Below are 21783 nucleotides of genomic sequence, written 5' to 3' on the forward strand. Positions count from 1 at the left end.
ATGAAAAGTTAAGTGACTACCATGGTCCCAGAACCAGTATGTTTTAGAAACAGGACTAGACCTAAGGTCTTCTTGACTCTGAGGTTAATCCTCTATTCATTAAGCTATTTTGCTTCTCCAAATTTTATGCAAGTCAACAATACATAAGCTGTGGCAGTGTATTATTAAATGGCCAATTAGCGGTACTTACAATAAAAGTTATAAGTTTGTAGAGTGACTGTTGTGGGTGGTAGTAGTCAAAGAGATTGCCTTGAAGACATTGACCTTGATCAGAGCCTTGAAGAATGAGAAGGATTTGCATAGAGTGCAAATCTATGGATGGAGATGGAGAGGATAGACAGGACATTTTAAGAGGAAAAAATTGCACTGACAGTTTACTCTAGTAAGTTGTTAATTTGAATATGTCTATATGATACCAGAAATCCAGATGAAAATTAAGACACCAATTGAATTGTTGAAATGTTCCTAAAATTAAATGTTTGTTGTTTTGTAATAATGTTAATAACATGTTTTTTATAGTGCTTTAAGACTTGCAAAACTCTATGTATTTGCATATGTGTATACACACACACACATCTCATATTCAGACAAACTACTTGAATATTTCACTGGCATTTTACGTTTTCTTCTAGCTATTTGATGTCATGTTAACATAGCCACAGACTAAATGGTTTGGAAGAGTTAATGCACCTACAAAAAATAAAGTAACCTTGTACCACAGATGGATTTTCTCAAGCACTTGAATAGTTTTTGAAGAAGTTTAAATACCAGAAAAAAGGAGGGTGGTATCATCACAAATCTCAATGAAGTTTTGCAGACCTCCATAACTTGGCAAATGTGTGTGCCTGAACTTACATCCTCAACATTTTTCATTCACCAGCAAATGATTTTCTTTGGTTTAGATCATTTCCTTTCAATTCCATTAACGTGACTGAGAAGAAATCTGTTGGAGATATTATAGCAAGAGTAAAAGCTACAGATCGAGATGAAGATAGCAACATCACCTATTCTTTTAAAACTCAACAGACTGTGTTTGGTTTGGACCCTGGTAAGTTTATTATATGCTTTTAAACTATTTCCGTTAAATATTCGGAATCTAAAAATAGCAAATACAGCTAATTTATTTGTATTTCCCCTTTAGAGGGAGTGTTGGTAGGGTTCCCTACCCCCTCTTCAGAATGAAACTGACTATAAAAAGGGAAGAAATAAAGGCTGCTACTAGACAAGTTGTATAAATGGCCGAGCAGTGAATGTGTTGGTCACCTATCTGTTAGCAGGCTGGACATGCATTTCTGCCTCATATCTATCTTTCACAATCCTTATATTACTTTTAGAAAAATAATTTTAAAAATATTTACTTATTTCCCTCCAACAACACTAATTATTGCATAAACAAAAGAAAAAAAGAATGCACACAAATCTAGTTTCCATGTACAATTAAGAACAATATTTTAAAATGTTTTGACTTTAGAAGAACCAAATAACCACATATACACTTTATCTTTGTTGTTTGCCTTTGAATTTAAAAAAAAAAGTGTCCTTTAATTAGATTTTATCACTATAGCTTGCATTTACCCCTTGTTTTGCAACGGTTTGGCACAGATTCCTTTTCAATAGCTGAAGTCATTGTGTATGTTGTTCTTTTGATTATGATTTTTTCACTCTGCATCATTTCATATCATTTGACTTTATATATTCCTTATATTTGTCATTCCTTACAGTAAACTAAACATCAGAGGCACCACATTTATGCCATATAAGACTCAGAAAAGGGACTGAATATTTAGCCTGGAAAAAAGGATATTTAGCTCCCCTCTCCCCAAGATATGTGAACCCTCCTGAAGTATTTGAGAGGTTGTCATATGGAAGAGGAAATATGCTTGTCAAATGATAGTATGTAGAAACTACAAAGAGCCAAACTTGCTCCAAGAAAATACTTCCTAATAATTAGAAATACTCCAAAGTGGAATTGGCTGCTTTGGGTTTAGTTAGATTCCCCTCAGTAAATCTCCCTTTAAACATTAGCTTCATGCCCAACTTTTGGGAAAGTTTTAGTAATTCTAGTTTACTAGTGAGAATTTACTACTAAGGGATTTCATGGACTTTGAGATCCCTTTCAATTATGTGAATCTATATTCATGTAGTAGAGTTTGTTTATATATTCCTCAATTGTTGGGTACATAATTTATTTTTTATATTTTTGCTGTTACCAACAGCCACTAGACTTTTTTTTTGTAGAGAAGAGCCCTTTCATCCCATTACTACCCTGCTTAGGATATAAGCCCAAAATGTGATATCTGAATCAAAGGGTATACATTTTTTGTTAGTATTTATTATACATCGCACTATTGCTTTACAAAATAGTCAAAGCAGTTTCAACTACAGTGAACTGTATATTTCCCTGAATTCTCAACAACATTGAATTGCATCATCTTTTATCATATTTGCCATTTTCTGAGAGCAAGATGTTATCTAATAGTTGCTTCAAGTTGTAATTCTCTGATTATTATGACTTTGAATACTTTCAAAGTAGGTGTTGATAATTTGTGCTTTTTCTCTTGAAAATAGCCTGTTTATATTCCTTGACCAATTATGTATTGGAGAATGACACTTGTTCTTATAAATTTGTAGCAGTTCTACTTAAGTTACTTTGTCTAGTAATTTTACTTAGTCTTTTCCATGTACTTTATATTTTTTCTACTTATATGTATGTTGAATCATACCAGTAGAATATAAATTCTTTGAGGGTAAAGATTTTAGTTATTATCTTTATAAATCTAGCACCAACCATGGATGGTATTTGTACACAGTATTTCCTAAATGTTTATCTGGTTGAATTAAATTATTTTTTTCCCTTAATAACAACAACAAAAAAAACTGGAAGGGACTTTGGGCTAAGGTAGTGGTATGAAGGTTAGAAGAGGAGCCCAGGCCTCTCAAATATGTTGCAGCAATGATCTAAGGGGGAATAAAAACTAGATAGAATAATGATCAAGAAATCTGAAGAACAGCATCAATATATTACTTCATTCAGGCTAAAACTTCATAAAAGGCAGGCAAAAACACTGAGCACTGGAAGGTTTTGGAAAGTCCAAATACGTCCAGATGAAGAATTCTGAAATCTATAACAGCATATGGTTCAGGGAAACCCTAGTGCAACAGAAACTCATAAAAACACACAAATTAGGAAGGCTCTTTTGGGACAGAAGCCCACAATACCTTGACTAGAGATGCCCTAGTAGGGACAAAAGCCTATAGCAGCAAACAAGCTAGGAAACCCTAGGAGGTGAGACACAGTCTTGCCTATAATACATATATCAAGGAGAGCTCAGTGGAGCATGGAAATCTTTTGCATATCCCTGAATGGAGATAGCTAACTACAGAATACTGAGCAGGGATACTAAAGCTTCACAGAATTCTAAATGTAGACATATTTAGAGAAGTAGATATCAATGCTGAGCAACCTTGAAATTGAGATTAGGAGCAAGTAGGGACTGGATATTCCAACCAAAAATGTAAGAAGGATGGAAACTGACCTTGGTACAAAAATTCAAATCAGAAACCAAAAAGGGACATATGAGTAAACAGAAGAAGACAAATGCTATAAAGAAATACTCTGGATAAAGAACTGCCTGAAGGTAATCCTGGAAGAAATAGACAAGTTCAGAACTGCAAGTAGAGGTTAAAAAGAAAAAAAAATGACTTGGTCATGAGAATTACAAAAATATTAGGAAGAAATAAAACAATAGGAAAAAAGAAAAATGTAAATGAAAGATATCAGCATTAGTAAACTATAAGGCTAATAACTGGTTTAGGAGAAGAGGTGGAAAATTTTCTCCAAATAGCAGATTCCATGAAAATTAAAGTAGTGCAAGAGCAACTCCAAAAAGTTTGCATAAATACATAGAAAAAATGAAGCAAGAGATTAAAAATCAAATCAAAGCTCTGGAGAAAAGAAGAAAAGAAAAAAATGGCATAATAAAAAACAAGGTAAAGCTTGCCCAAATATTGGCTTTCCTGAGAATTATAATACACCAAACAGAAATCAGTTAAATCTAAGAAAAAACAATAAATATCAGAAAATGAGTTTGAAACGATGGATGAAAATGTAAGATATCTACTTTCAAAAACAACTAATTTGTAAAATAGGTCAAGAGATATACTTTAAGAATCAACAGACTCAACTGCAATCCATGACCAAAAATAAAAATAAAATCAGGACACCAAATTTCAAGAAATTATAATTTAAAACAATATTTTTACTAGAACCAGAGAGAAAAGTGAAACATAAAATCCACTGATTACCTCCTGAAAGAATCCACCCCCAAAATGAAGCATTGTTGAAATAATGCAGAGCTTTTATGTCAAAGTAAAATATTGCAAGCAACTAGAAGAAAAATTTAAAAACTAATGCTTCATAGTCAGTGTCCCACAAGATCTGGTAATTACTACTATAATTAGATAAAAATCTTAGAATGTAATATTGTAAAAGGAGGTCAATAAAGACTTACAAATAAAAATGGCAATATTTAAGATCCATATCTTACAGTGGAAAAGTGGGCCTTTAAAAATATGTTGTTTTGGGGAAGCTAGGTGACACAGTGAAAAGAGCACCGGCTCTGGAATCAGGAGGACCCAAGTTCAAATCAGGCCTCAACACTTCACACTTATTAGCTGTGTGACCTTGAGTAAGTCACTTAATCCCAACTGCCTTGGCTTTCCCCCTCAAAAAACAAACAAGCAATAAAAATATGTTGTTTAGTCATATCCAATTCTTCATAACCCTATGGACCATAGTGCAACAAGCTCATCTGTTCTCCATTATTTCCTGAAGTCTATCCAAGCTCATGTTCGTTGCTTCCATGAAACTATCTATCCATCTCATCACCTACCATCCCCTTCTTCTCTTTATTTCAGTCTTTCCTAGCATCAGAATCTTTTCCAGTGAGTTCTCTCTTCTCATCATATGGCCAAAATATTTAATCTTCTACTTTAGTATTTTTTCCTTCCAATGAATAGTCAGAGTTAATTTCTTTTAAGTATTGATTGATTTGATCATGTTGCTGTCCAAAGAATGACTAATGAAAAGAACAGAGATGAGTAGAAGCTTTGAATCACAAACATAGAGTCAAGGGAAATTGAGAAATGTAAATGTACTTGATCAATGATGAAGCTAAATAATATGAAGTATGAGGTATGTATATCCTCACAGGGAGAAAAGAAACAAGTTTCCTTTCAAAATTCTAATGTGTTCAAGAGTCATAGAAGGAATTCAATAAGAAAAACAGAAGAACTAGGGGTGGGTTTTGTTGGTTTGTTTGTTTTATGGTCTTGAAAGAGGGAAGTGGCAGTCATAATATGAATTCATATTCTCTAATTACAAAAGGAATGGAAAAAGGAATACACAGAAAAAATGAGGGAGTAGGTTGTATAACTTACTGTGTTTCAATATTGGGCTGTGTGAGAAAAATATACACATATGGAGGAAGAATTCTAGAAAGGGAATATGACATGAATCCCATTCTTATCTGAACTGGACAGACACATAAAATATACACAAAAAGTTTGGTGAAATAATTACACTTAACAGAGAAATGGGTACAAATACAGATAGAGACAATAGGACTTAAGAGGGGTAGTAGAATCAGAGAGGAAATAGTTTTAAGCAAAATTAACTTCTACTTCAGAGGATAGGTCATAAAGATGGTAAGGACAGAAAAATAGAGATAATACCAAAATAAAAGTAATACCAGTGGTCTGGTTCTGGGCAAAGGTAAGGCAAAAGGGGCAGTCTAGTAGGGAAAAAAGTTTCGTCAATTATAAATCACTAGTGTTAAGAAAACTCCTTTGTTTTCACTATCCTCTTCTTTTCAAATGGGGAGTAAAGAAAGGGGAAATTTACAACTATATCCCAATTAGTATGAATAACAAATTCCCCTAAGTGTTTACATTATTTGAATTAACATTGCATATTTCCAATGAGATAGAACCATTTACTATATATTACATAATTATAACTTTGAATAGTGTGAATTTGAATACATGTGTCTACTTCATAGGATTCATTATTCACACTAATCAAGACTGACTATATAAGAAGATATGATGGAGGAAACTATATAAATCATAGTCATAACTATGAATATGAATGAAATAAATTCACTCATAAAATGAAGGGTAATATAAGAATGGATTAGAAACCCAAATTAAAAAAAAAAACAGATTATTTATATGAAATACACTTGAAAAATAAAGACTTGCATGTAATTAACATTTATTATACTCATCAGAATTTATTATGATCTAGGTAATTTTTTTTAAAGCAGGGATAACAATATTCTCAATCAAGGCAACAGTAGAAGTAGACATATTGAAAAAAGAGAGAGAGGGAGTTTACTTTAAACTCAAAGCCATTATCGACAATGAAATAATATTGTTGCTTAAGATATGTGGACCAAAATGCATAGCATCTATGGATGTAAAGGAAAGATTAATTGAATTACAGGGGGAAATTGTGAGCATTTAGGGACTTCAATATATTACTCTCAGACTTGGACAAATCTAATAAAAAAAAAAGATAAGCAAGGACCTGAATACAGTTTTAGAAATGTTAGATATCCTAGAAATCTGGCAATTGCCGAATGCAAATATGGGGGGGGGGGAGTGAGTGAGTGTGTGTGTGTGTGTGTGTGTGTGTGTGTTCACATGTTCATGCTTCTCAGTTGCTCATGGTACCTTTAAAAAACATATTACGGTGTACTAGTACAAAAATAATTTAAGGAAACATGAGAAACAAAGCAAAAGAAGAATAAATGTAGCTCAAGATCCTTAATATCAACACAAAAGTATTGAATATTGTATTAAGTACAAGGCTATGGAAACATATTAAAATGATCATATACTTGTGGCCAGGTTCGATTTATATCAGAAATTCAGGGATGGATCAATATTAGGGAAAATATAGATATTCTATAAAATATTAAAAGCAAAAACAAAAAAAATACATTATTTTATGAAGAAATATAGAAACCAGGGGTGGCTAGGTGGTACAGTGAATAGAGCACTGGCCCTGGAGTCAGGAGAATCTGGGTTTGGATCCAGCCTCAGACACAACACACACACACACACACACACACACACACACACGCGTGCCATGTGACCTTGGACTAGTCACTTAACCCCTCCAAAAAAAGCAAAAAAAAAAATGAAAACAAAAACTTTTGACAAAATAGCATGCCAATTTCTGCTAAATACATTAAAAAGCACTGGGATAAATAGCATCTATCTAAAGGCAAAAGCTAGCAGAAATGGTACAGGCTGTAAGAATTAAGGAAAAGACAGTTGTTAATTTTCACATTTGCTATAGTTCTTCAAATCCTAGCATTAGCAATAATAATAGCAAATACTCACTCTAATAAATTAAGTGCCTACTATGTGCTAGGCAATGTACTAAGTGCTTGGGCATACAAATAGAGGTGAAAGGCAATTCCTGTGTTCAGGGAACTTACAATCTAATGGGAGAAATGACATATATACAAAGCAAACTATATACAGGATAAATAGGATATAACAGAGGAAAGTAAAAATATTTAAAAAATAAATCAAGAGAATGATTATATTAAGGAAATCATTTTATTGCTTTTCATAGATGATTTTTACTTAAAGAATCCTAAAGAGTCAACTAAATTTTAATTGAAATAAGTCAATTAAAAAGTAAAATATAGAGGAGAGCTAGGTGGTGCAGCGAATAGAGCCTGTAGTCAGAAGGACCTGAGTTCAAATCTGGCCTCAGATACTTAACATTTACTAGCTGTGTGACTTTGGGCAAGTCAACCCTCATTGCCCTGCCTTCCCCCCTCCAAAAAAGCAAAAAAAAAAAAAAACCAAAAGTAAGATATAAAATAAATATTATTAATTATGTCTTTTTTAAATTACCATACAATCCATCAAGAAGAGATCAAAATCTGAGAGTCAAAACATACAAGGAAGTTAATAGACCAATATTTCTAATGAACATTGACAAAAATAATTAAATAAAGGTTCATTAAGGAGAATACAGCAAAATATCACAAAGATTACACAGCAATTCTTGTGGCAAAAAATCAGAAACTAATAAGGTGCTCATCAAATAAGAAATGACTGTATTCACCTTGTATATGAATTTAATGGAATATTATTGCACTCTAAAAAAATGACACGTTAATTTCAGAGACCCCCCTAGAAATTTTTTTATGGATTAATGCTTAGTTAGATGAGCAGAAGAAGAACAATTTATATAATGACTAAAGTATTATAAAGAAAAACAACTTTGGGAGTGGCTAGGTGGTGCAGTGAATAGAGCACCGGCCCTGGAGTCAGGAGGGACCTGAGTTCAAATCCGGCTTCAGACACCTAACACAAAAAAACTAGCCATGTGACCTTGGGCATGTTACTGAACCCCAAGTTGCCCTCCAAAAAGCAAAAAAAAAAAGAAAAGAAAAGAAAAAAAAGATTGTTTAATTCTGGTGCAGCTAGGTGGTGCAGTAAATAGAGCACTGGCCCTGGAGTCAGGAAGTTTTGAGTTCAAATCCGGCCTCAGACAGTTAATACATACTAGCCGTGTGACTTTGGGCAAGTCACTTAACCCTAATTGCCCTCCAAAAAGCAAAAAAAAAAACAAAAAAACAAAAACAAACAAAGAAACAAACAAAACCCAACAACAACTTTGAAAGACTCAAGAACTCTAATCAAAGCAACTATGACTTTAGAAAGTTGATAGCTGTTGTACTAGAGGTGCAGAATTAGATATATGTCTTTGGGAATGGCCAATGTGTGAATTTCTGTGCCTTGACTGTGCTAACTTGTTATATGGGAATTTTTTTGGTAGGAGATGGAGTATTTGGGGTAATAGGAAGGCCCATGAGGGTGATTTCTTCCAAAGAGATAAGAAGAAAAGAGGCATCAATTCAACATTTAAAGCAAATGCACAAAAGATCCTAAAAGATAAGGAGTGAAAACATATAAACAGGCCATTCTGAAGTGATAAAATCCAAGCTCTCTATAACCATATTTTTAAAAGTTCAAAATAACAAATACTTAGTGAAACACAAATTAAAGCATCTCTGAGATCCCAACTCATACCCATAAATTTAGCATGGTTGATTAAAAAAAGAAAAAATTACAGATATTGGAGGGGCAACAGCAAAACATCTCTACACTGTTGGTAGAGATGTGAATTGATATAGACATTCTGGAAAGCAATTTGGAGCTAAGCTCAAAGTTACTGAACTATACATACCCTTAGAGGCAGTGATAACATCCACTAGGCTACCCTAAAAGAGATTTTTTTTAAAGGAAAATGTCTTATAAGTACACAGATATTTGTAGCAGCTCTTTTTGTGTTATCAAAGAATTGGAAACTAAAGTAGTGTCTATTATTTGGTGAATGGTACATAAATGTAATGGGATACTATTTTTTGTGAAAAGCAATGAAAGAGATTTTAGAGAGATCTAAAAAGACTTATTTGATTGGGAACAGAATGAAGTGAAGAGAACCAGGAGAATAATTTAAACTATACTAAAAACATTACAAACTCTAAGATAGTTAAGAGCTCTGAACAATACAAAGTTCAACCATAATTCTGGAGAATCAGTTATGAAGCATGATACCTACATTCTGACAGCAAGATAATGGACAGAATAAGAAGAATGAAAAAAATTCAATTTTAGACATAGCCAAAAAAATTAAAATTAAAAAATAAAGGACAGAAGGTGTTCAGAGGGTTAACAGACAAATGAAACAGCTTTGGGAACTGATTGATATTCTGAGTAAATACATACTTACAAAACAAAAGTTGTAGATAATAAAAATTTGTGGCCTCACATAAAATCCTTTTTTATGTATATGAAAATATTCACGTTTGGTTTTGCTTGTCAAGTTTAGGAAAAAAAAAAACATAAGATAAACAAATATGTTAAAAAAGACCAGAGGAGACCTTGGTTATCTCTAGCATAACCAATGCAATTTATTTATTATAATAATTATCATAAATTTTGATATTTTAATATCATTGTCACTTTTCAATGATTTCCCCCTAACATACAACCCTCTCTTACAACAAAGAAATATAGTTAAACAAAACAAATCAAAACACTGACTGTGTCTGCCAATTAATGCCTCATTTTTAAAATTTACTCCACCATCTTCCTGCCAAGAGAAGGGGGGCATATTTTACTGCCAGGCCTCTGAAGTGAAGATTGGTCATGGCATTGATCAGAATTGTGATGTCTTTCAATGTTGTTTTCCTTTACATTAATGCAGTCACTATGTAAATTGTTTTCTTGGTTCTGGATACCATGCTCCACATTAGTTCAAACAAGTCTTTCCAAGTTACTCTGAATTCTTCATATTTTTTTTATTTCTTATGGCAAATAGCATTCCATTACATGCATGCATCAAAATTTGTTCAGCCATTTCAGAATCAATGACAACCATTTTCCTTCAGGTTTGTATGTATGTGTTTGCTACCATGAAAAGTGCTACAATTTTTTTTTTGTATATATGTCATAAGATCTGTTTTTAGCTCCTTGGGACATAGGCCCTTGAGATGAATTTGAATTCTCCTTACCAATATGAATCAATACTTCCTCTGCAATTTATCATCTTAAAGAGTTGTTTGGGGCTCAATGATGTTAAGTGATTTGCTTGGAGTCACATAGTATGTGTTAGAAACCAGACTAGAAAAGTGGTCTTCTTGACTACCAGGATTTCTTTTCACTATAGCATAGAGAGCCACAGAATACTTTAGCCTCCCCACAAACCAACATTTACTCATAAGCTTAACTGTCTGCTTGCCTGTTGTCTTTAGTTACAAGAACTTCATGAGAAATATTTGATGTAAAGACATCCCCTCAGTTGATTGCTTCATTTAGTATAACTCCATTAAGCTTTTGTGCAGGTCTTTTAATTTAATTTATATATTTTCTTTTTTATCTTCTTGTATCCCTTGCATTCTCCCCAAAGTCATAGTTGCAGAAGGTACCTCCTTTCATTCCCCTCTAATATTTTTCAAATAATATGACCTTTTTTATTTAGGTCACATGTCCTTTTAGAGATTATTTTAGTATATGGTTGAAAGTATCAGTCTAAATATATGTAATGGTAATAGTAATTTGAAGATCTTCCCTGTCTATTAATAAGCCTAAGGAAATTTGAAGACCTTCCCTGCTTTGAAAACAAACTCTGCCCCCTAATAGGCTTAATGTAATCACATGGAACCTTTTGTGGGAGGAGTTTCCTGAAGGGTGGAGCAGACTCCACAAGAACCTGGGAGTCAGAACAGCTAGACAATGGGAGGAGAGAGGACAATAAGCAAGCAGACAGTTAGGCTTGTGAGTAAATGTTGGATTGTGGGGAGGTTAAAGTAGTCTATGGCTCTCTATGCTGTTGTGACATTAACTTCTTTGCTACTACAATGGAATTGACTTACTGGTTTGGGGATTTGGTTTTCTGGGGTCTGAATAAATGTTTTGCTTCTGTCTTCTATATGGAGAGTCTGTTATATTTTGTGATTGAGCACCATGCAGGTATATTTACAGTGACTGTGGGCACTGTGAATATTGCATTGGCACTACAATATAATTTTTTCATAAATTGCCAAATTGCTTTAACGTTTTCCTAGCTGTTTTTGTTAAATAGGGTGTCATGTCTAGTAGGTTTTGTTCTTGGTTTTATCAAATACTAAATCAAAATGTTCAATTGATTCTGGTTCTTACTTACTTAGTCTGTCCCAGTTATCAGTCTTCCTATTTTTTAAGTAGTACTAATAAATTTTGGTTATTATTACCTTTTGAGGGTAGTTTGTGATATATTAATGCTAGACCACTTTAGTTTCTGCTTTTTTCATTATTGTTTTTTGTATTCTTACCATTTGTTCCACTAAAAAATTATTTTCTTTTTAAAAAGAATTTCATTGCTATGGCAGTAAATCTATAAATGGAATTAGATAGCATTGCCATATATATTATATTGGCTTGGCCCAAACATGAATTAAGGTCTCTCTAATTATTTAAAACATTCTTTATTTCTACAAAGTGTTGTCTTCTAGTTCAATCAGTCAGCAAGGATTGAGTAAACAATTATTATGTGCAAGGCTCTGGGAATAAAAGACCAAAAAAAGGAAACAATATTTGCTCTCAGTGCATTTAGATAACATGCACGTGTTTATACAGAATAAACATACACATATATAATAAATGGTACAGCTAGGTGGCACAGAGGATAGAGTGCAGGACCTGGAGTCAAGAAGATCTTAATTCAAATCCATCCTCACACACTAGCTGTGTGACCCTGGGCAAGTCACTTAACCCTGTTTGCCTCAGTTTCTTCGTCTGTTAAAATAATCTGGAAAAGGAAATGGTAAACCACCCCAATATCTTAGCAAAAAACAAAAAACAAAACCCAAAAGGGGTCACAAAGAGTTGGACAAAACTGGAAAAAAAAGACTAAACAACAATATAACAAATACAAAATAACTTCAAGGCAGTTAAATACAATGTAGTCAAGTATTTAGGGAACTAGTAGTTGAGGGGTTTAATGAAGGTTTTATGTATAATTACATGCTTGATCTATATTTTGAAGGAAGTGAGGAATTGGATTCTCTGAGATAGAGGTTTATCATTGGGAATATCAAGTGCTGAGACATGGGGATGGAAGATGGAGTGTCATGTATGAGTCACAGAGAGGTCATTTTGGCTAGATTGACTTTAGAATGCATAAGAGGAAGAAATATAGGATAGGTTGGAATTAAGTTATAAAGAGCTTTAAAACTAAACAAATCTTTCAGAATTGTTTGTTTTTACAATGCTGTTGCTATTGTGCCACTGGAGTCCAAAGTTATCAATGATGTATAAATCATAAACCTAGTGACTGTCCTCATTCTATTTTTTTAATCTCTGTGAAGCCTTTGACACTGTGAATCCCCTTCCTCTTCTTAATACTCTTCTTTCTAGTCATCCTCTTACCTGTCTGCTACCTCCTTCTTAGACTACTTTCTTGAACTGCCTCAAGTCTGAGCCTCTTCTCTTTTCCATTTATACTATTTCATTTGGTGACCTCATCAGCTCCCATGGCTTCATAATCTTCTACACTGATGGTTTTGAATCTTTTTACCCAATTGTATCTTCTATTCTGACCATTAACTTTAACCCTAATGTGTTCAACTTCTTAACTTTCTTATTTATGTTAAAAGCACCATCATCCTCCCAGTCACAAAAGAATGAACATAGGTGTCATCCTCAACTCTTCACTCCCTCACACATCTAATTTGTTGCCAAGTCATTTCAATTCTGCCTTTGTAACATCTCTAGAATATGTTCGTTTCTTCCTTTTGGCACTGCTACCACTGTGGTGTAGGTTCTCACAGCCTCATACCTGGACTACTGAAAAATGGCCTGCTAGTGGGTCTCTCCCCACTCCAGTCCATCCCCCACTCACCTGTCAAATGTATCTTCCTAAAGTGCAAGCCTGACCATGTCACATCCATATCCAATAAACTCTGATAGCTTCATGTTGCTTTGAGGATTAAATGTAAAATCCTGTTTGGCCACTCTCCACAGATACTATGATCCAATGACACTGACCTCCTTGCTGTTTCTTGAACAGTATACTCCATCTCCTGACTCTGGACATAGTCTCTTACTTTCCCCAATATCTGGAATTCTCTCTCTCCTTATCTCTGTCTTCTAGATCTCTTGGCTTCTTTCAAATCCAAGTTCAAATTCTATCCTCTATATGAAGCCTTTCCCTCATAATTATTATGCCTTCCTTCTCTTGATTATATTCCATTTATCATATATGTGTACATATAAATGTGTATTATAATATATATTATATCTTGTTTGATTTTTATATGTTGTTCCCATTATACTGAATTCTTTGAAAGTAAGAACTTTATTTTATTTCTTGCTTTTTTATACTCAGGGATTATCATAGTGGGTTTTTTTTGGCACATAGTAAGTGCTTAATAAAAGCTTGTTAAATTAATCTAACTACTAGTATAAATTGTTTTTCTGGTTCTTTTTGATTCACTCTGAATGATTCTAAAGCCAATCATGAGCAGCTTTCCAGAGGACTGCTGCTGTGAACAGCTTCAAGGATCTGATTACACAGTATAGTGAACTTGCTATTTATTCAGCAGTAAATTAAAGCAAAACATTCACAGAAATCAAAGTACAGCATTCACAATGTTATGACATAACTTATCTCTAAAATGGCAACATAATTTTCACCAAAGTGGTCACATAGTTTTAAACAAAGTACATTCATTTGTAACTCAGTCATTTAGTAATTCTATAATTTAGTAAGTCCTTAATTCAATCATCCTTAAGGAGGGACACAAAGTACAATCATTCAGTAAGTCCTTAATTCAATAATCTTTAAGGAGGCTTGTCTCCTTAATGGAGACAAAGTGCAAAGGTCAAAGTCCTCCACCCCTAGGTCACAGTAAATCACAATCTTCTCAGTCAGCATCAGGTACCCAAGAAGAGATCTTTTCATTTTGACTCGAGGCTGGTTCACAACTTGTAGGGTTCACAAGTTCTGCTTCTCAGTCATGGGAAAGGATCAGAAGAAACTAGAACTGAAACAACGTGTCAGTTAAATAGCTGAAACAAGGTGTTAACTACTTTGCTTGCCATTATAATAATTTTGTTCAATTCTTCCCAAATTTATCTGAAATTGTCCACTTCATTGATTCTTTTAGCAAAATAATATTTCACCATCTTCATATTTGATATTTTGTCCTATAATTTGTTCAGCCATTCCCTAATTGATGGACACTATCTTAGTTTCAAATTCTTTTAGATTAAAAAAAGTACCACAAATTTTTTTTTCTATTTATAGGAAATTTCACTCTTCCTTTGATTTCTTTTGGGTAAAGACTAAGTAATGGTGTCATTGGGTCAAAAAGTATACACGATGTAGTAACTTTTGGGGGAGGATATAAATCCAAATCACTTTCCATAGTAACTGTATCAGTTAATAGAGCCACCAAATGTGCATCAATTTAACTGTTTTTCTATTCCCCTGCAACATTTGTAAAATTTCCTTTTTTGGTCACCTCTGCCAACCTAATAGTTGTAAGATAGAACCTCAAAGTTGTTGTACTTTGATTTATCTAGTTATTAGTTATTTGATTTTTTAACTTTTGAACTACTTGTTCATATTATTTAGCCATTTATCAATTTCAGGAATAGCTATCAGTATTTTAAATTTGAATCTGTTTTTTTTAGAAATGAGACTTATCAGAGATATAAACATCAAAGATTAGTTTTTCTTCCAGTTAACTGTTTCCCTTCTAATTTTAACTTCATTAGGTATGTTTTGACAAAAACTTTAAAAATTTGATGTAATTATCATTATCCATTTTATCTTCTGTGCCCTCCCTATCCCTTTTTCAGTCATACATTCTTCTTCTGTTGTTGATCCAAAAGCTAATTTCTTTTGTGCTCTCCAAATTTATTAATGATGTGACCTTCTATGTCTAGATAGTGTAACTATTTGTTGTTTATCTTGGTGGGTGAATATGTAAAATGTATGTATTATATACATGTGATATATTAATGTGCTAATTATATAGAATTCATAAATAATATGTTTTATGTAATATATATTATTTGAAGTTAAATTTTTTATGACTATATCTTTGATATGTAATAGTGGTGATCAATATTCTTGCTTTACCTTTTGGTAAATGTTTGGGGAAGACTTCTAGTGTTTTTACATTACAAATATTGTTAGCCCTGGTGATAGTATATATGTAATCTTCTTTTATTCTCACAACAATCCTTTGACACAGGTACTATTATTATTCCTATTTTACAGAAGAGAAACCTGAGACTGAGGTTACATGACTTTCCCAGAGTGACATAGCTAGTAAATATATGAGGTGGAATTAAAATATAGGTCTTCCTGACCCCAAATTCGGCATTCTTTCCACCCCCCCCCCCCCCCCCCCCACCTTACAGGCTTAATCTTCTAAACAGAGTTAAATGTATAGTTCTTTTTTAAATTTTTAACAATTTGTCATCTATGGTATGATGTGAGGACCACTAGGTAATATTTTCTGCCTAAAATTATATCCCTTATGGCCTCTCACATTTCCTAAGATTCTGTCACTAGAAATTATTTTCCTATATTTTGGAAGGCTTGATGATTTTTAAGTTTTTTACTGAAATGAAAATGCACCTTCAAATGACCATTAGTATATTGAGTACTACATTTGCCTGGACAATAAATGAGCATAAAGAGAACATGAAAATATAAAACCTGAAAGAAAATATAGAAAATAAAAGTCATTTTTTATATTCAATTTTTAAAATTTAAGCAATGATTAGTCTAATGAAACAAAAAATCAGAGCATGAAGAATTACTAAACATTTATTTATTTATTTTTGGTCTTTATTAAATTGTTTACTTTTAGTTTACAAGATTCATTACCACAATTTCTTGAGTTTCAAATTTTCTCTCCCTCCCCTCTTCCCCCCCGCCCCATGGTGGCATACAATCAAATATAGTATCTGCAAATACTTTCACATTAGGCATTAGTCAGGTTATAAAGAAGGACTGTAACAGATGGAATGAAGAATGGGAAAGAGGAAACAAAACCAAACAAGAAAACAAAAAAGGGCAGGTAGTTTGCTTCAATCTAGGTTCAACATCAGTTCTTTCTCTGGATGTAAACATCTCTCTCCATCATGAGTCTTTTGGGGTTGACTTATGACTCTGGATTGCTGAGAAGAGTCCAGTTTATCAAGGTTGGTCATCACACATACGTTGTGTCTGTAATTGTGTACAAATTCTTCTACTCTTTTCACTCAGCATCAGTTCTTATAAGCCTCTCCAGGAAATATGAAGTCCATCTGCTCCTCATTTCTTATTGCACAATAGTATTCCATAACATGCACATACCACAACTTGTTCATCCATTCCCCAATTGATGGGCACCCCCTTAATTTCCAATTCTTTGCTACAACAAAAAGAGCTGCTATAAATATTTTTGTACATATGGGTCTTTTCCCCACTTCTATGATCTCTTTGGGATACAACCCTAGAAGTGGTATTGCTGGGCCAAAGATTATGAAATTATTTATAGCCCTATGGGCATAATTCCAGATTGCTTTCCAGACTGGTTGGATTAGTTCACAACTCCATCAGCAATGCATTAGGGTTCCAATTTGTCCACATCCTCTCCAGCATTTATCATTTTCCTGTTTTGTCATTTTTTTTTAAGCAATCGGGGTTAAGTAACTTGCTCAAGGTTACACGGCCAGGTATTTCTGGCTGGGTGCTAAGTGTCTAAGCCCGGATTCGATCCCCAGGTCATCCCGACACTGGGGCCGGAGCTCTTACTCACTGAGCCACCTGCCACCCCTAAAAGTCAAATTTTAAAGGTGGTTTTTTTTTCCTTTTTGGAAGGCAATTGGGGTTAAGTAACTTGCCCAATGTTACAGGGCTAGTTTTTTGTTTTGTTTTGTTTTTTTTTTTTTTTTTGGTGTGTGCGTGTTAAGTGTTGTTGGCCAGAACCAAACTCGGGTCCTCCTGACGCTGGGGCCAGCACTTTACTCACTGCACCACCTAGCCGCCCCCTGTTTTGTCATCTTAGCCAATCTGACTGGTGAGATGTGAGAAATTACTAAACATTTAATTTCCTTCATGAAGAAAAAGATATATCCTTCAAGTTAGTTAAAAAAGACCCTATTATTCCAGTTTCATAATCTCTTTTTTTTTTCTCATTAGTAACAGGTATAATTACTCTGCTTCAGCCTTTGACTCTTGACAACTCAAATCGTCCTAATGCCTACCCTTTGGAAATCGAGGCCAAAGATAATGGAAATAATACCAGCTCCTACTTATTTACAATTTTTGTAGAGAATGTGGATGATCCTGTTATCTGTGATCCTGGATTTTCTACTGGAGCAGGTATGTTAGCCTTCAAAGTTCACAACAAAGATTAATGTTCTGATAGATTTTTGAAAGATGACAACCAAAATGGATATTGAAATATTGATGTTAAAGAGGGTGAGAATTTCATGTTTTGAAAATAGTGCTTGTAGTTATGGATTAAAAGCCTCAGCTTCTTGAATGAGAATGATGAAGGTGCCAAGTATTACATAATTACTTCATCTTCTTTCTTCAGTATTTTTTAAACTAGTGGATTAGCATTAAAGGGAAACATGTGAGCCTGGGAGAAGCCACTCCAACTCCAGGGTGGAGCAGAATGTGTTACTCTAATTGAGTCAAGATCAAGCTGACTTTTTTTTGTCCCATATGGGGTTGACTGTTGAAAGTGTCTGCATCCCATATAACAATGCAGGCCAATAATAGTAGCAATAGAAATAGCACCCCATTCATTGTGACCAATAGAGGATCTTTGGACCTTTCTTTAAGGTCATTCCTCCTCACTTCAGGTGGGACACTGGAACCATTTTTTATTTAATGTTTTATTTTTCTGAATTACATGTAAAAACAATTTTAACATGTGTTAGTAAAATCTTTAGAGTTCCAAATTCTCTCCCTCCCCTTCTTTGCTCCTCCCTGTCACTGAGAAGGAAAGCAATTTGAAATAGGTTATACACATTCAGTCATGCAAAACAAATTTCCATGTTAGTCATGTTTTAAAAGAGACCAAGAAAAAATAAGCAAAAACCAAACCAAGAAAAATGAAGAAAGAATAAAAAGTATGCTTCTATGTGTATTCTGATTCCATCAGAGTTCTGTCTCTGGAGATGGATAGCACTTCTTATAACTCTTCCAAATCACTGTATTACTGAGAATAGCTAAGTCATTCATAGTTAATTCTCATATAATACTGCTGTTACTGTATCAAATGTTCTCCTGGTTCTGCTCATTTCACTTTGTATCAGTTCATGTAAGTCCAGGTTTTCTGAGAGCATCCTGCTCTTCATTTCTTGTAGCACAAAAGCATTCCATCACAATCATATACAGCAACTTGTTTAGTCATTCCCTAATTGATAGGCATCCTATCAGTTTCCAGTTCTTTGCATCATGAAAAGAGCTGCTATAAATAATCTGTACATGCAGGTCTTTTCCCTCTTTTTATCTCTTTGAGATGTCTAGTAGTGAAATTGCTTTGTCAAATGGTAATACATGGTTTTGTAGCTTTAAACATAGTTCCAAATTGCTCTACAGAGTGGTTGACACAGTATATTAATTTTTAATGAATTATTTTCTTCAGTGAGCTTTTACACCTTCTTTTATATTTGACCAGTTCTACTTTTTAAGAAATTCTTTTCTGCAGTGATTTTTGTACCTATTTTTCCATTTGGCCAATTTTGTTTTCTAAGGAGTTCTCTTCAGTGAATTTTTGTATTCTTTTTCTCTTTGACCAATTCTGCTTTACCAGGCATTCTTCTGTTCATTGGATTTTTGGACCTCTTTCATCATTTGGCCTAATTTGTTTTTTCAGGTGTTATTTTCTTCAGTAATTTTGTGCCTATTTTACCAAGCTGTTGACTTTTTTCCCCTCTGACTTGTATCATTTTCATTTCTCTTCCCATTTTTTTCACTATTTCTCTTAAATTGATTTTTAAAAATCCTTTCTGAGCTCTTCCATGGCCAGAGACCAATTCATGTTTTTCTTTGTGGCTTTTGGATGTAGCAGTTTCAACTTTGTTGTCTTCTTCTGAGTTTGTGTTTTGTTCTTCCTTGTCACCATAGTAACTTTCTATAATTAGGGTCTTTTTTTACTCTTTACTAATTTTTTTCCTGCCTATTTCTTGACTTTTAACTCAATGAAAGTGGAGCTCTACTTCCAGAGTGGAGGGTGCATTGTCCCAACATTCAGGTTTTTGTGGATCTGTTTTCAAAGATAATTCTGCATTTTTTTTTTTGAGAGTGGATAAACTGTTGGTTCTCCCAAGGTGGTACGATCTAGGGAGAGACGTGTTTACTATTCTCCTGATCTCTGCTTGGGTCTATGAGTGACCACAACTACTCTTTTCCATTCTGGAACTGTAACCAGAGTCCCAGCTCCCCTGTGGACTTAAGCTCTGGTGTGCTAGTGATCCTGTTCACCATGGGACTGAGACCCAGGATCATGATACAGATCCAAGTATGGGCAATGTAACAGAGCCCTGCCCCTGGTGCCTCCCTAATCTCCTTCTGACCAGTTGTTTGAACTTCCCCCCCATCATCTGTGGGCTGAGAGAAATGGATACCACTACTGGCACCACTGATTCAGTTTCCTCTAAGGCCTACTGCTAGTTTGCTGGAGCGTGGTCTGTACTGGACTGTGCTCCACTCTTACGTTGGTGCAACATACCTTTTCTATCCACCTTCTTAGTTGTCTTAGGCTGGAAAATAGTTTCACCCCATATTTTTGTGAGATCTGCTGCTCTAGAATTTTTTTTATTTGGAACATTATTTAAAGTTGTTTGGAGGAGTTTTGGGGAGAGCTCAGGCATATTCTTCCCTTTTCTTCATCATCTTGTCTCTGTGCTCCCCTCCCCACTGCATCTATTTTTAGGAACAATGGGTAGGTTATTTTACATCTTCATTCATAGAATTTCAATGCACAAATGTGGTCAATCTGCCTCAATTCAAACAAAATGCAGATCACTAACTTGGAATATCTGTTTCTAAAGGGTATCACATGCACTTCAAGGTCAAAACAAGGTCAAATAACTAAGCCAAACAGATTCACTCAAAGACTCTACAAAAGTCACAATATATGATTATGGGATTCAGACTTGGTGGTTTTCCTACCATGATAGTGATCCTTTGTTTCAATGGATTTGTACCTTATTAACATATCTGTCCTTTGATTTCTGTTTTTTTTTATTCTTACATAACATTAAGCAAGAATTCTATAATTTAAAAAAATCTATTTGTTGAATCTCACTTAATAGAATAGATAGTATCACTCTACGTTTGGATGTAGTTTACATGTTTTTCAGTTTCTCCAAGCAGCTAAGACAGGTAAAGAGTTTGTGGAAATGCAAGAAGATATGTGTGTGTGTGTGTGTGTGTGTATGTGTGTACATCCATATGTGTTCTATTGTTTTCTGGGCACTGAGAAGGAAGATATGGAGGAAACTGTTGGCTATCCAAGAGTTTGAAATGAATGAATCAAACAATTAAATTAAATTCTACAGCTGTTTTGAGGGTGGATCATGTCTCAATGACCACCCACATTCTGCTCAGCATGACTGGCCATTTAAACACCCCCTCAATCTATGCTTGGCCAAATCTGGAAGTGTGTAAAAGAGGGGGCACAAGGATACTGAGACATATTGGCTTTCCTGGAAAGCAAGGAGTCACCAAAACAGCTGTGATGTTTCTCAGTTAAGAGCCTGCAATAGAGGAATAAATATTAGCAGCAGGACCAGTCTCAAGGAAGAAATAGAAGTGGTAGTAATCTACTTTATTAGTCATAATGGTTTCTGTAATGGTTTAGGTATCTCTGTAGTTATTCCTGAAAACATTCCAGCATCTGCTTTCATATACAAGATTCTTGCAAGAGATCCAGACCCAGGTCAAGAGGTTGAAGTAAGTTCATACTCTTTTAAAATGACTATTCTTATTGATTTATTTTTTCCTAACTTCCATATTGAGTAGAAAATTCTTTTAGTAATGAACATGAAATCATTTCAATTGGTATTTGTTATTTCAAACTTTAGAAATGTTATGTTTCCATAGAATAAGTACAATGCATTTTGAAAAGAAAAGGCAATAAACCATCATAGGTGGACTGAGAACACTATGTAAAAATTGTGCTTACATTT

At 34.1% G+C, this 21783-nt stretch overlaps 1 protein-coding gene across 1 annotated transcript in view; it reads left to right on the forward strand.

Annotated features, from left to right (window-relative positions):
• The first annotated feature begins 866 nt into the window (after positions 1 to 866).
• Positions 867 to 21783, forward strand: part of LOC138176027 (cadherin-related family member 4-like) — a 133058-nt gene continuing 112141 nt past the window's right edge. The window contains exons 1-3 of the mRNA XM_069106754.1: positions 867 to 1048; positions 17777 to 17959; positions 21456 to 21547. The gene's annotated coding sequence lies outside the window, so the exon portion shown is untranslated. The remainder of the gene's footprint in view (positions 1049 to 17776; positions 17960 to 21455; positions 21548 to 21783) is intronic.

The sequence above is a fragment of the Petaurus breviceps genome, unplaced genomic scaffold (assembly GCF_028583685.1).
Source record: "Petaurus breviceps papuanus isolate PSGF00001 unplaced genomic scaffold, PetGlider_PUasm1.0 80, whole genome shotgun sequence".
Taxonomy (NCBI): domain Eukaryota; kingdom Metazoa; phylum Chordata; class Mammalia; order Diprotodontia; family Petauridae; genus Petaurus; species Petaurus breviceps.